The sequence below is a fragment of the Lepidochelys kempii genome, chromosome 5 (assembly GCF_965140285.1).
Source record: "Lepidochelys kempii isolate rLepKem1 chromosome 5, rLepKem1.hap1, whole genome shotgun sequence".
Taxonomy (NCBI): domain Eukaryota; kingdom Metazoa; phylum Chordata; order Testudines; family Cheloniidae; genus Lepidochelys; species Lepidochelys kempii.
This window is the reverse complement of record NC_136384.1, coordinates 17,254,689-17,267,564: the sequence shown is the minus strand read 5'-3', so window position 1 is coordinate 17,267,564 and position 12,876 is coordinate 17,254,689.

Sequence of the window (12,876 nt, the reverse complement as noted above, 5' to 3'; positions counted from 1 at the left end):
AGTGAGAGCAGACTTTCCAGAACTTAGCATTTGTCTTAGTATTGCAGCAGCTATAGGAGCACAAAAATCTGGCTTCTTTATTCCAACTGCTAATCAATCAAGTAAAGCTAAGTTTCTCGTCATATATATTTATGTTCATAGCAACCACAATGTGCTAGGCACTTGACAGCCATGTTAAAAAAAAGAAAGAAAGAGAGAGAGAGAAAATATTTTCAAGCTGTGAAAAATCACTAACTGATCCTGCATTGTAAGCTCCTTGGGGCAGGTACTGTGTGTTTTATTTTCAACAGTTAGATGGCTACAGCTTGCAGGAATAGGGAGTATTTTTGTGGTTTAATTTGTGGACACAGATGTTTGCCTTGGAATATTTTATGAAGGGGTTGCAAAGGTGAAAGACAAAATTAAGGACAATTGCCCATGATTAATGCCTTATGGTGCTGGATAAGTGTGCTTATGGCTCTAACCTGAGTAATCTTTATGCCTGTGCACTCGCGCCTTTCATTAGAAGAACTCCACATATTTTTTTAATGAACACTGTCTCCCTGCACCCCTGCATTATTTTTTTGCTGATGGAGAAACTAGAACACAAAGCGACGGTCACAACTGATTTATGCTGTCCTCTGCTGAACTAAATGAGGGCACAGGGCCTTTTGCCAACAGCATTCCATCAAGGAACAGCCACAATTTCTCCCTCACCCCCAAAGTGAGTGAAACCATCCAGGAGCTCAAATACCACAGATACGGGCGTGGTATAAAACAAGAGAAATAAAGTGGCCAAGTCAGCCAGGGTTTGTGCTGATTTAGCACCAGCTTTGCTGACTGGGGTTTTCAGGATCCACCATGGAACTTAATGCCGCCCCTGCCGTAAACTCCAACAGGGGGCGCCAAAGGAAACACCCCTCCTCCCCTTCCTCAGGATGAATCCCCCTACACTGCAAAGGCCCTTAATGATGCAGTAGGTACAGTTTCTATCAAGCTATTTCTATCAAGGAGCTATTGCTAAATAAACATTGGACATGTGCATCTCCAAGCATGAATCCAACCCAGAGAAGTTATGTGATTTGTCCAAGTTCACAACCTCGTTTAGTGGCAGAGCCAGATGACCCCAAAGCTCTAGACTTGGGTTTTTACCATTAGCAGAAGTTCCCTCCTGTACTGATGCTGATACAGAACGATGTCAGGTAGTTTGTCCTGGTTCAGGATTGTTTGGTTTTTGTTTGTTTTTAACATGAAGTTGTAACGGAAGGACAAATTCTAAGTAGGGGGGGTCACACAAGCAGCCATTTAAAGTCATCGCTCTGGGCAATAGGTGCGACCCTTTAAGCTGGAATGTTAGAGTGAAATCAGGTTGCTCTCCAAGTTGCTAGAAGTTTAGAAGCGGCTTTTAAAATAAAACCTCATTCTGAGTAGTGAACCAGGGGAAGCCAAATGTGATTAATCTCACTTTATTTGGGGGGGCAGGTTTGGACAGGAATTGCTTTGCTGTTTGCTATAGATTTTGACACGTAGCCAAATGTAGGCTTCAAAAAAAATAGCGCTGCATCTTAAGCCCAAATAGTCCTCAGCAGCAACAATTAACGCTCAGACAGCCAGAGTCAAGCCATACTTGTAGCCCAGGGTTCTTGGCCCTCAGGGACATTGATTGCAAGAATCAATTTTGCATATAAATTACAAAAAAACGTAACCCTTAACGTAGGAGATTCGGTCGTAAGGACAGAACAAAAGAACTCTGCTATGTAAAGAGATTGGAACAGTCTGAAGTTTCGCAAAAAGTTTAGTAACTTGGGCTGGGTTTTCAAATGGCGGAGATGTGCCCAGCTCCCAGGGATTTTTCAGTCAGAGAAAGAAGACTTTTAGAAGAGTCTCCTTGATTTTGAAGGGAAGTCACGGGCATCTTTGAACACCTTTTGAGAATACAACTTAAAGAAATGACTATACCTCTCCAAATGTGGATCCTCAATCTCTGTGTGGCTCTGGGAAGAAGGATAAAGGAGTTTGAGGTGCAAGTCGTATTCTCATCCATCCTCCCTGCTGAATGAAAAGGCGCAGGTAGGGACCGTCGAATTGTTGAGGTAAATGCGTGGTGGTATCGGAGAGAGGGCTTTGGATTCTTCGACCATGGGATGTTGTTCAAGGAAGAAGGATTGCTAGGAAGAGATGGGATCCACCGAAGGAAGGTCAGCTCCCAGACTGCTGCGCTGGGCATCACAAAATGGGGAAGAGATGGCCAGCCCTCTGTGGAGATAGAGGTGGTTAGGGACTATTTAGAAAAGCTGGACGTGCACAAGTCCATGGGGCCGGACGAGTTGCATCCGAGAGTGCTGAAGGAATTGGCGGCTGTGATTGCAGAGCCATTTGCCATTATCTTTGAAAACTCGTGGCGAACCGGGGAAGTCCCGGATGACTGGAAAAAGGCTAATGTAGTGCCAATCTTTAAAAAAGGGAAGAAGGAGGATCCTGGGAACTACAGGCCAGTCAGCCTCACCTCAGTCCCTGGAAAAATCATGGAGCAGGTCCTCAAAGAATCAATCCTGAAGCACTTGCATGAGAGGAAAGTGATCAGGAACAGCCAGCATGGATTCACCAAGGGAAGGTCATGCCTGACTAATCTAATCGCCTTTTATGATGAGATTACTGGTTCTGTGGATGAAGGGAAAGCAGTGGATGTATTGTTTCTTGACTTTAGCAAAGCTTTTGACATGGTCTCCCACAGTATTCTTGTCAGCAAGTTAAGGAAGTATGGGCTGGATGAATGCACTATAAGGTGGGTAGAAAGCTGGCTAGATTGTCGGGCTCAACGGGTAGTGATCAATGGCTCCATGTCTAGTTGGCAGCCGGTATCAAGTGGAGTGCCCCAAGGGTCGGTCCTGGGGCCAGTTTTATTCAATATCTTCATAAATGATCTGGAGGATGGTGTGGATTGCACTCTCAGCAAATTTGCGGATGATACTAAACTGGGAGGAGTGGTAGATACGCTGGAGGGGAGGGATAGGATACAGAAGGACCTAGACAAATTGGAGGATTGGACCAAAAGGAATCTGATGAGGTTCAATAAGGATAAGTGCAGGGTCCTGCACTTAGGACGGAAGAACCCAATGCACAGCTACAGACTAGGGACCGAATGGCTAGGCAGCAGTTCTGCGGAAAAGGACCTAGGGGTGACAGTGGACGAGAAGCTGGATATGAGTCAGCAGTGTGCCCTTGTTGCCAAGAAGGCCAATGGCATTTTGGGATGTATAAGTAGGGGCATAGCGAGCAGATCGAGGGACGTGATCGTTCCCCTCTATTCGACATTGGTGAGGCCTCATCTGGAGTACTGTGTCCAGTTTTGGGCCCCACACTTCAAGAAGGATGTGGATAAATTGGAGAGAGTCCAGCGAAGGGCAACAAAAATGATTAGGGGACTGGAACACATGAGTGATGAGGAGAGGCTGAGGGAGCTGGGATTGTTTAGCCTGCAGAAGAGAAGAATGAGGGGGGATTTGATAGCTGCTTTCAACTACCTGAAAGGGGGTTCCAAAGAGGATGGCTCTAGACTGTTCTCAATGGTAGCAGATGACAGAACGAGGAGTAATGGTCTCAAGTTGCAGTGGGGGAGGTTTAGATTGGATATTAGGAAAAACTTTTTCACTAAGAGGGTGGTGAAACACTGGAATGCGTTACCTAGGGAGGTGGTAGAATCTCCTTCCTTAGAGGTTTTTAAGGTCAGGCTTGACAAAGCCCTGGCTGGGATGATTTAACTGGGAATTGGTCCTGCTTTGAGCAGGGGGTTGGACTAGATGACCTTCTGGGATCCCTTTCAACCCTGATATTCTATGATTCTATGATTCTAAGAGCATCTTCACAGGCAGGCTTGCTAACCTAGTGAGGAGGGCTTTAAAATAGGTTCGCCGGGGGATGGAGACCTAAACCCTGAGGTAAGCGGGGAAGCAGGATACCGGGCGTAAATACAAGGAGGAGGGTGCAACAGGGGAGGCCTCCTGATTCATACTGAGAAAGTAAGGCAATCGGCTAGTTACCCTAGGTGCCTGTACACTAATGCAAGAAGCCTGGGAAACAAGCAGGAAGAATTGGAAGCCCTGGCACAGTCAAGGAACTATGATGTGATTGGAATAACAGAGACTTGGTGGGGTAACTCACATGACTGGAACACTATCATGGATGGATATAAACTGTTCAGGAAGGACAGGTGGGGGAGAAAAGGTGGAGGAGTTGCACTGTATGTAAGAGAGCAGTATGATTGCTCAGAACTCCAGTATGAAACTGGAGAAAAGCCTTTTGAGAGTCTTTGGATTAAATTTAGAGACGAGAGCGACAAGATGGATGTCATGCCGTCTGCTATAAACCACTAGACCAGGAGGATGAGGTAGACAAGGCTTTCTTCGGACAACTAACAGAAGTTTCCAGGTCACAGGCCCTGGTTCTCATGGGGGACTTCAATCACGCTGACATCTGTTGGGAGAGCAATACAGCAGTGTACAGACAATTCAGGAAGTTTTTGGAGAGTGTTCGGGACAACTTCCTGGTGTAAGTGCTGGAGGAACCAACCAGGGACCGTGTTCCTCTTGACCTGCTGCTCACAAACAGGGAAGAATTGGTAGGGGAAGTAGAAGTGGGTGACAACCTGGGCAGCAGTGACCATGAGATGGTCGAGTTCAGGATCCTGACAAAAGGAAGCAAGGAGAGCAGCAGAATACGGACCCTGGACTTCAGAAAAGCAGACTTTGACTCCCTCAGGGAACTGATGGGCAGGATCCCCTGGGAGGCTAGTATGAGGGGGAAAGGAGTCCAGGAGAGCTGGCTGTATTTTAAGGAAGCCTTACTGAAGGTGCAGGAACAAACCATCCTGATGTGCGGAAAGAATAGCAAATATGGCAGGTGACCAGCTTGGCTTAACAGAGAACTCTTCGGTGACCTTAAATACAAAAAAGAAGCTTTCAAGAAGTGGAAACTTGGACAGATGACCAGGGAGGAGTATAAAAATATTGCTTGAGCATGCAGGGATGTAATCAGGCAGGCCAAATCACAATTGGTGTTGCAGCTAGAAAGGGATGTGAAGGGTAACAAGAAGGGTTTCTACAAGTATGTTAGCAACAAGAAGAAGGTCAGGGAAAGTGTGGGACCTTTACTGAATGGGGGAGACAACCTAGTGACAGATGATGTGGAAAAAGCCAAAGTACTCAATAGTTTTTTTGCCTCGGTCTTCACAGACAAGGTGAGCTCCCAGACTGCTGCACTGGGGAGCACAGTATGGGGAGGATGTGAGCAGCCCTCAGAAGTGAAAGAAAAGGTTAAGGTCTATTTAGAAAAGCTGGACATGCACAAGTCTATGGGTCCAGATGCAATGCAGCCAAGGGTGCTAAGGGAGTTTGCAGAGCCATTGACCATTATCTTTGAAAATTCGTGGTGATCGGTGGAGGTCCCAGATGATTGGAAAAAGGCATATAGTGCCCATCTTTTAAAAAGGGAGGAAGGAGAATCTGGGCTTTGCAGGTTACATCTGGCCCCGAGGTCACATTTTGGCTAATGGCTACACCGGGCACAGTCAGTAAAGATGGAGAAACTGAGTTTGTCTTTATCCCTGTAATCATAATCAAGTCGGATGAACAGAGCTGTACAAGCCATGGCAATGACAGAGCCCAGTTCTGCAAGGTGCAGAGTGTCTCCTGGGAAATGCTGCTCAGCACTCGCAACTCCCACTGAAGGAGGCCCTTGGCAGCTTGCACAATTGAAGACACAAATTGCTTCCTGATGGCTGATATTGTATCACATGGTGTTGCACTCCTGCACCCACCAAGCCACTGCATTTGTAACACTGACAGACGCCAGTCGTCGGCAGGCGGGATCAAACCTGGGACCTTTGAAGTTTAGTGCACGAGCGAAAAGTCACATGGCCCTTAGTTAAGGCTGTAGAGCAGACTCATTAATCTCTCTCTAAGTGGTCTTGGTGTCACTAGAGGGGGCAGAGCACCACACCCAGGAAGTGTGTGGGTTACATACTTCCCCTAACTGAGGAAGCATGTGCTGAGAATCAGAGACTTCCCAGTTGGTATCCCGGGTGAGCCCCCATTTGTAATACTGACAGAGCCCGGTTGTCAGCAGGTGGGATCGAACCTGGGACCTTTGGAGCTAACTGCATGAGCCTCTACTGCATGAGCTAAAAGCCACGTGCCTGTTAGCCGGGGCGGCTCTACCAACTTTGCTGCCCCAAGCAGTCGCCGCCAAATTGCCACAGCCACAAGAGCGGCGGAGCTGCCGCCGAATTGCCATGGCAGGGCACAGACTGCTGCCCCATTCTCAATGCTGCCCCAAGCACCTGCTTGGAAAGCTGGTGCCTGGAGCCGGCCCTGCTGTTTGCTAACGCTGTAGCAGACTCATTAATCTCTAAGTGGTCTTAGTGCCACTAGAGGGGACAGAACACCACACCCAGGAGGTGTGTGGGTTACACATTCTTCTGTGACATGCACTTGAGAGAGCTACTTTTCATTTCACACAGACATAATCAGATGGCACAGGTGTCACTGATCTCCCGATCGATACCTCTCAATCTATGGCTAACAGCTGACTTGGGCTGAGTGTAATGATACATTTGGGCCCAATACATTCCTGGTGCAATTCCACTGGAGGCTAGGTATCCATTTGGCCCTGTGTCCTCATATAATCATAGGACACCAGCAATTTGTTCACCTGTCACATTCAAAAGCAGCAGCTTTTCCACAATTAATTTGTAGTATTCATACTGGTAATAAGATTGGTGGGAAATCAGCTCATATTCAGCCTTCTTCCCCACTAAAATGCCTTCCTTTTCGTGTACATGCCAGTGTTTCTTAGCCCGAAGAAAGAATTGCCATCAGAACTACAAAACAGCAATCTGACTGCTCCTTCCCAAGCTGGTGCTGCCACTAAGCCTTGCTAGGTTTCCCTCTGCTTCTCCCAAAGCCTCTTCTTCCCTCTGACAAGACCTTTGGCCAAGCTCCAATTGTTTCTCACCACAGCAGCTATAGCCTCCTCTGAATTCTCCACCTATCTCCTCACCCTCATCAATCCTCCCAAAATATCTACAACTAAAATCCTCTTATTGACCCCCTACTCTGTCCATATCCAGCTCTCTTCAGGACCCTTTTATTGGCTGCCCTTTACTGCATCAAATTAATTATCTTCATCTCTTCCTTCAAGAACCTGCATGATTTTGCACCTACCTGCTACCCTGTTCTTGGGTCCTACTCATACACTTAGAGGCCAGAAGGAAGCATTGTGGTCATCTAGTCTGACCTCCTGTACGTTGCAGGCCACAGCATTTTGCCCACCCACTCCTGTAATCCCCCTCCTTACCCATTTCACTGTGCCCAAGCTGCTTGACTTGACACCCCTGGGTATAATTTCCCCACTTTCCTCTCTATGGTTTCTTCCATGTTAGGCTTATTCCTGGAACTCGCTCCTAGACTCAGTCCTCCAAGCTTCCACCTTCTCTGTTAAAGGTCTTCTTACATGCTTCTTCAGACAAGCTGACAGACATTGGTCCCTGACCTTAGGCAAGAGCTCATAACTCCCTTCTAAACAATTATAAGATATACTTAATTATAAGAGGTAATGGGCAGGAGAGGAGAAGGACTCAAAAGATCTCTGCTGTATTTCATACCACTATTCCCCTTCCCCATTTTGTGTGTTGTCTAACTACTTACATCCAAATCCTACATCTTTCAAACAAAGAATCAAAATCACAAGTTTGCCTGTGTGTGGACCTTCTCTCACTAGGATAGTATGAGGCCTTGCTCTTAGACTAAGGCCTTTGGCTAAGCAGCAGGGGCAGCCATAAGCTGGGAAGCGTATGGTCACATCCTCACATCCCAAACCAGTCACACTGAAATAAGGTGGTATTGGGCTGTTGGGCACTATCAGGACATGATAGTCTTCATGTCCAGTCTTACTGGTTCTGTGGATGAAGGGAAAGCAGTGGATGTATTGTTTCTTGACTTTAGCAAAACTTTTGACACGGTCTCCCACAGTATTCTTGTCAGCAAGTTAAGGAAGTATGGGCTGGATGAATGCACTATAAGGTGGGTAGAAAGCTGGCTAGATTGTCGGGCTCAACGGGTAGTGATCAATGGCTCCATGTCTAGTTGGCAGCCGGTATCAAGTGGAGTGCCCCAAGGGTCGGTCCTGGGGCCAGTTTTGTTCAATATCTTCATAAATGATCTGGAGGATGGTGTGGATTGCACTCTCAGCAAATTTGCGGATGATACTAAACTGGGAGGAGTGGTAGATACGCTGGAGGGGAGGGATAGGATACAGAAGGACCTAGACAAATTGGAGGATTGGACCAAAAGGAATCTGATGAGGTTCAATAAGGATAAGTGCAGGGTCCTGCACTTAGGACGGAAGAACCCAATGCACAGCTACAGACTAGGGACCGAATGGCTAGGCAGCAGTTCTGCGGAAAAGGACCTAGGGGTGACAGTGGACGAGAAGCTGGATATGAGTCAGCAGTGTGCCCTTGTTGCCAAGAAGGCCAATGGCATTTTGGGATGTATAAGTAGGGGCATAGCGAGCAGATCGAGGGACGTGATCGTTCCCCTCTATTCGACATTGGTGAGGCCTCATCTGGATTACTGTGTCCAGTTTTGGGCCCCACACTTCAAGAAGGATGTGGATAAATTGGAGAGAGTCCAGCGAAGGGCAACAAAAATGATTAGGGGACTGGAACACATGAGTTATGAGGAGAGGCTGAGGGAGCTGGGCTTGTTTAGCCTGCAGAAGAGAAGAATGAGGGGGGATTTGATAGCTGCTTTCAACTACCTGAAAGGGGGTTCCAAAGAGGATGGCTCTAGACTGTTCTCAATGGTAGCAGATGACAGAACGAGGAGTAATGGTCTCAAGTTGCAGTGGGGGAGGTTTAGATTGGATATTAGGAAAAACTTTTTCACTAAGAGGGTGGTGAAACACTGGAATGCGTTACCTAGGGAGGTGGTGGAATCTCCTTCCTTAGAGGTTTTTAAGGTCAGGCTTGACAAAGCCCTGGCTGGGATGATTTAACTGGGAAATTGGTCCTGCTTCGAGCAGGGGGTTGGACTAGATGACCTTCTGGGGTCCCTTCCAACCCTGATATTCTATGATTCTATGATTCTATGATTCCTATCACCACCAGATAAAGAAACAGTAAAATGATTGGTTAAGGTATAGCTGAGAATATTACTCTATAAACTGGGGTCAAACAGGAAGTGGGGGGAAGGGGAAATTGGAATCATGCTTGCTAAGCGGGGGAACAGGAATGGGGAACAGGGACACAGACAGGGCTCCGTGGTGTCAGAGCTGGGAAGGGAACACTAAGGAACAGACTCTATCAGCGTATAGAGATAAGCCCGACTGGTGTGAAGGGCTTCGGAATATGCTTGCTTGGAAACTAACCCCAATAAACATCACATTGTCTGTGCTTCGGACTTCTGGTCTTTTGCTGCTTGCTGTCTGCATGACAAGAACCAGGGAAGTGGGAGGGTTGAGGGAAAGCCCTATAACATACACTAGAAGGGCTACAACAGGGCTGTTGCATCGGTGTAGCTGCGCCGCTGTAGCACGTCTGGTGAAGATACGCTCTGCCGACAGGCGAGACCGCCTCCCCTAGTTCTTATTACGCAGACAGAAAGCAGAAGACCAGAAGTCCAAAGTGCAGGCAATGCGATGTTTGTTGGGGTTAGTTTCAAGCAAGCATGTCCGTAACTCTGACGCTGCAGAGCTTTGTTTCCCAGCGTCCCATCTGCCCCCCTCCTTAGCTGCCATAATTATACCTGAAATGCACGCCCCCCAGTCCTACTACAGACCTTTTTTTTGTTTCTGTTTTTGGGGGTTGTGAGTCTGGGGTCTTCGTCCCACCTCTTTTGTATCCCATGGGAGGGATAAGGAGTAGGTTGTGCTATGGTCAGGGACAGGCATTTCTTTGGCCTCTTAGTGTTTTAAACCTTTTCCCCAATCCCTCCTTGCCGCTACCGACTGATCGCTTGATCTTGCCTTGAGATAGGAGTGGAGGCCGTCTTAACATGTGCACTCATATATTACACTCCCATCATGCCCAGTAACACTTGAACTGTTCTTATCTGTTCCCATTATACTAACAAACCCATCTGGCTAGGCAGAAGCAACATACACAGTGTCTTTGTCCTGTGTTCACACGTATGAATAAGGATCCTTTTGTTCACACATATTAGTCAGAATATAAGTATGTCAAGAATCAAACGGGCAAACAAGACCCAAAACTCTATCTCAGGCGAAAGTAAAGGCCTGAATCCTACATTGTCACTAGCACTCCTAACAAGCGCTCTCCTGTCAGCATAATTACTCCACCTCCATGAGAGGCAAGAAGCTATGTTGGCAGGAGAGTGTGTCCCTCTGACATAGGGCCAGTGTGGACAGTGCTTAGGTCACTGTAACTTGCATTGCTCAGGGCGAAGGGTGTCTTTTTCAAATCCCTGAGTGACGTAAGTTAGATCGACTTAAAGTGGTAGTGTAGACCTGCCCTAACACTTAGGTTTGCTATATTTGAAACATTGGTGTTAGTCCCACTTTTGCCTGAAGTGATCTTGTACAGATGTATTTGTAAAATGTGAGTCAGAGCAGATATTTGACTTCTTTGTTGGGTTTGGCTATGGGTATGAGGCCTTGGTCAGAAATAGGGACTATGAAAAGCACACATGTATGAATGGCAGTCAGTAGAGGCCAGACCAGAAATCATGGGCTCCTACCTCACTGTATGCTTGGAAAGTCCTCAGGATGGGGATCATGATGGTAAAGCCCCTAAGCCATGATGGGTTTTATACAAATAACAATTCCTAAATGTAGAAGATATCAATGGTGAGTCAAGACAACTGAAAGGATTGTGGAGATTGGTCACAGTTTCAGCATTGTACAATCAACCCTCTCTAGCACACAGCATAACGAACAACCACTTTATTAAAAATTAAATAGAAACAGTAAGTGATCTCTATGCCATTTTACAAACACCCATTAAACACACTGACAAACTGTACAGTGATAACTCTTCAGCTGTCTGCGTACTAAGTGAAAATAGTGTTAATAGCAAAAATAAGTTTTCTTCTCTGTAACGAGAAGACAGTGATGCAAAAGAAATGGAGCAAATGAGTGAAAATGCAAGATAGGAAGATGACTTCAGCTTCCAAGTTTTTAGGCACAGGAAAGGTGTCATCTTCTGAACCCTAATATGTTGTGGCTGCCAATGCTGCTAATAACTCGAGTCCCCTGTATAAGCTCAGGCTGGACATTTTTAGGGTCAAAAAGTCTCTCAGGTGTCCCTGGTTGTGACAGCTCTTAATTATCCGACATGAGCATAATTGTAATACAGGTACTCTCAAGCTCCCATGAGTAAATTCCAAAAGACAGGACAAAAGTTTAACACAACCTAGATCATTTATACCACTGTTATGTCATTTCCCAGTAATTGTAATAATTCTGGGCAGGGGTAAAAGGTGGGAATTAACACACACACACACACACGAAAATAGTGACAAGATGAATTTGAAAAGGAATGAAATAGGATGGAAATAACAGTTGATTAGTCTTAGCTAAGAGAGTTGCCCACTAGTATCTTCTAAAATAAAGCAATCTATTTATGAGTGTCATGATTGGGGCTTGGGTGGTCATGCCTAGGGGTCAGGGGCAGCATTGGCAGACTAGCTCTGGGGTCAGAACCAGAGTTATAGTCTAAGAGCAATAGACTGGCTTTTCGATTGGGCTCAGGGTCGTAGTACCAAGGCCAGGGGGCAGGAATGGAGCAGGGCTCCAGGGGCAAAGCCAGGGTCCATAGCCATACTCAGAGTTCAAATACCGAAGCCTAGGATCAAAACTGATGTCAGAGCTCAAGTACCAAAACCAGGGGTCAAAATCTAGAGTTAGCATCCCAGTATCAGGGCTGGGGTCAAAGCTGGTGTCAGAGTCCAAGTGCTGAACCCAAGGGCCAAAGCCAGAGTCTAAGTCAAGCCAAGGGTTGGGATCAGGTTGGAGTTAAAGGGCAGAAGGTGGGGGTCCGAGCCAAAGTCAGCAGCCTAAGGGCAAGCCAAGCAGCAGATCCATCACTACAGATGGGAGGAGAGTCCACTTCATTGCATGTGCACTTCCTGGAACTCCTCCTGGTCTTAATAGGGCACCTGGACCAATCAGCAGCCACAGTGGATGATGTCAATCTGGCCTTCCAAGAGGATACTTTCTGTGATGTTTAGCTCCGCGGGGGCTACATGGTAATGAGTGCAGCCTTACTATGGCAGCTGGGTAGCAGTGTGGAGGTGTCAGCTGTCCTGCAAACCCAGGTTCTCATCCTGTGCCAACGGAACCTCACAATGAGAAGCAACTGTGGACCAGTAGGTAAAGCACTAGAGAACAACAATTATGTTTTCCAATAACGTTCAAGGTTTTGTTCCACATTTTTGAAAATGGAATTATGTTGAAACATCCATTTGCACTGAAAGGGATCGGAGACTCCACCTTGAAATTCAGATAACCTCATCAAACTCTATCTGTAGCCATGAAACATTTCAGCTTTGAAAAAAAAGCACATTAGATTAAAAACGTTTCAACCAGCTCTCTAAGGCACAAGATTGGGAAGCAGGAAGCCTAAATATTATTCCCACCTCTTCTTTGAACTTGTGTGAACCTGGGCAAGTCACTTTACTTCACTGGGCTGCAGTCTCTTTGTTTGTAAGATTGGGATGATGACACTCATCTACTTCAGTGAAGCATCTTCAGATCTACAGAAAAAGTGCCACCTATCTGGAAAGTATGTGATTGCAGAGCCATTGGCCATTATCTTTGAAAATTCGTGGAGATTGGGGGAGGTACCGGATAGTTGGAAAAAGGCAAATATAGTGCCAATCT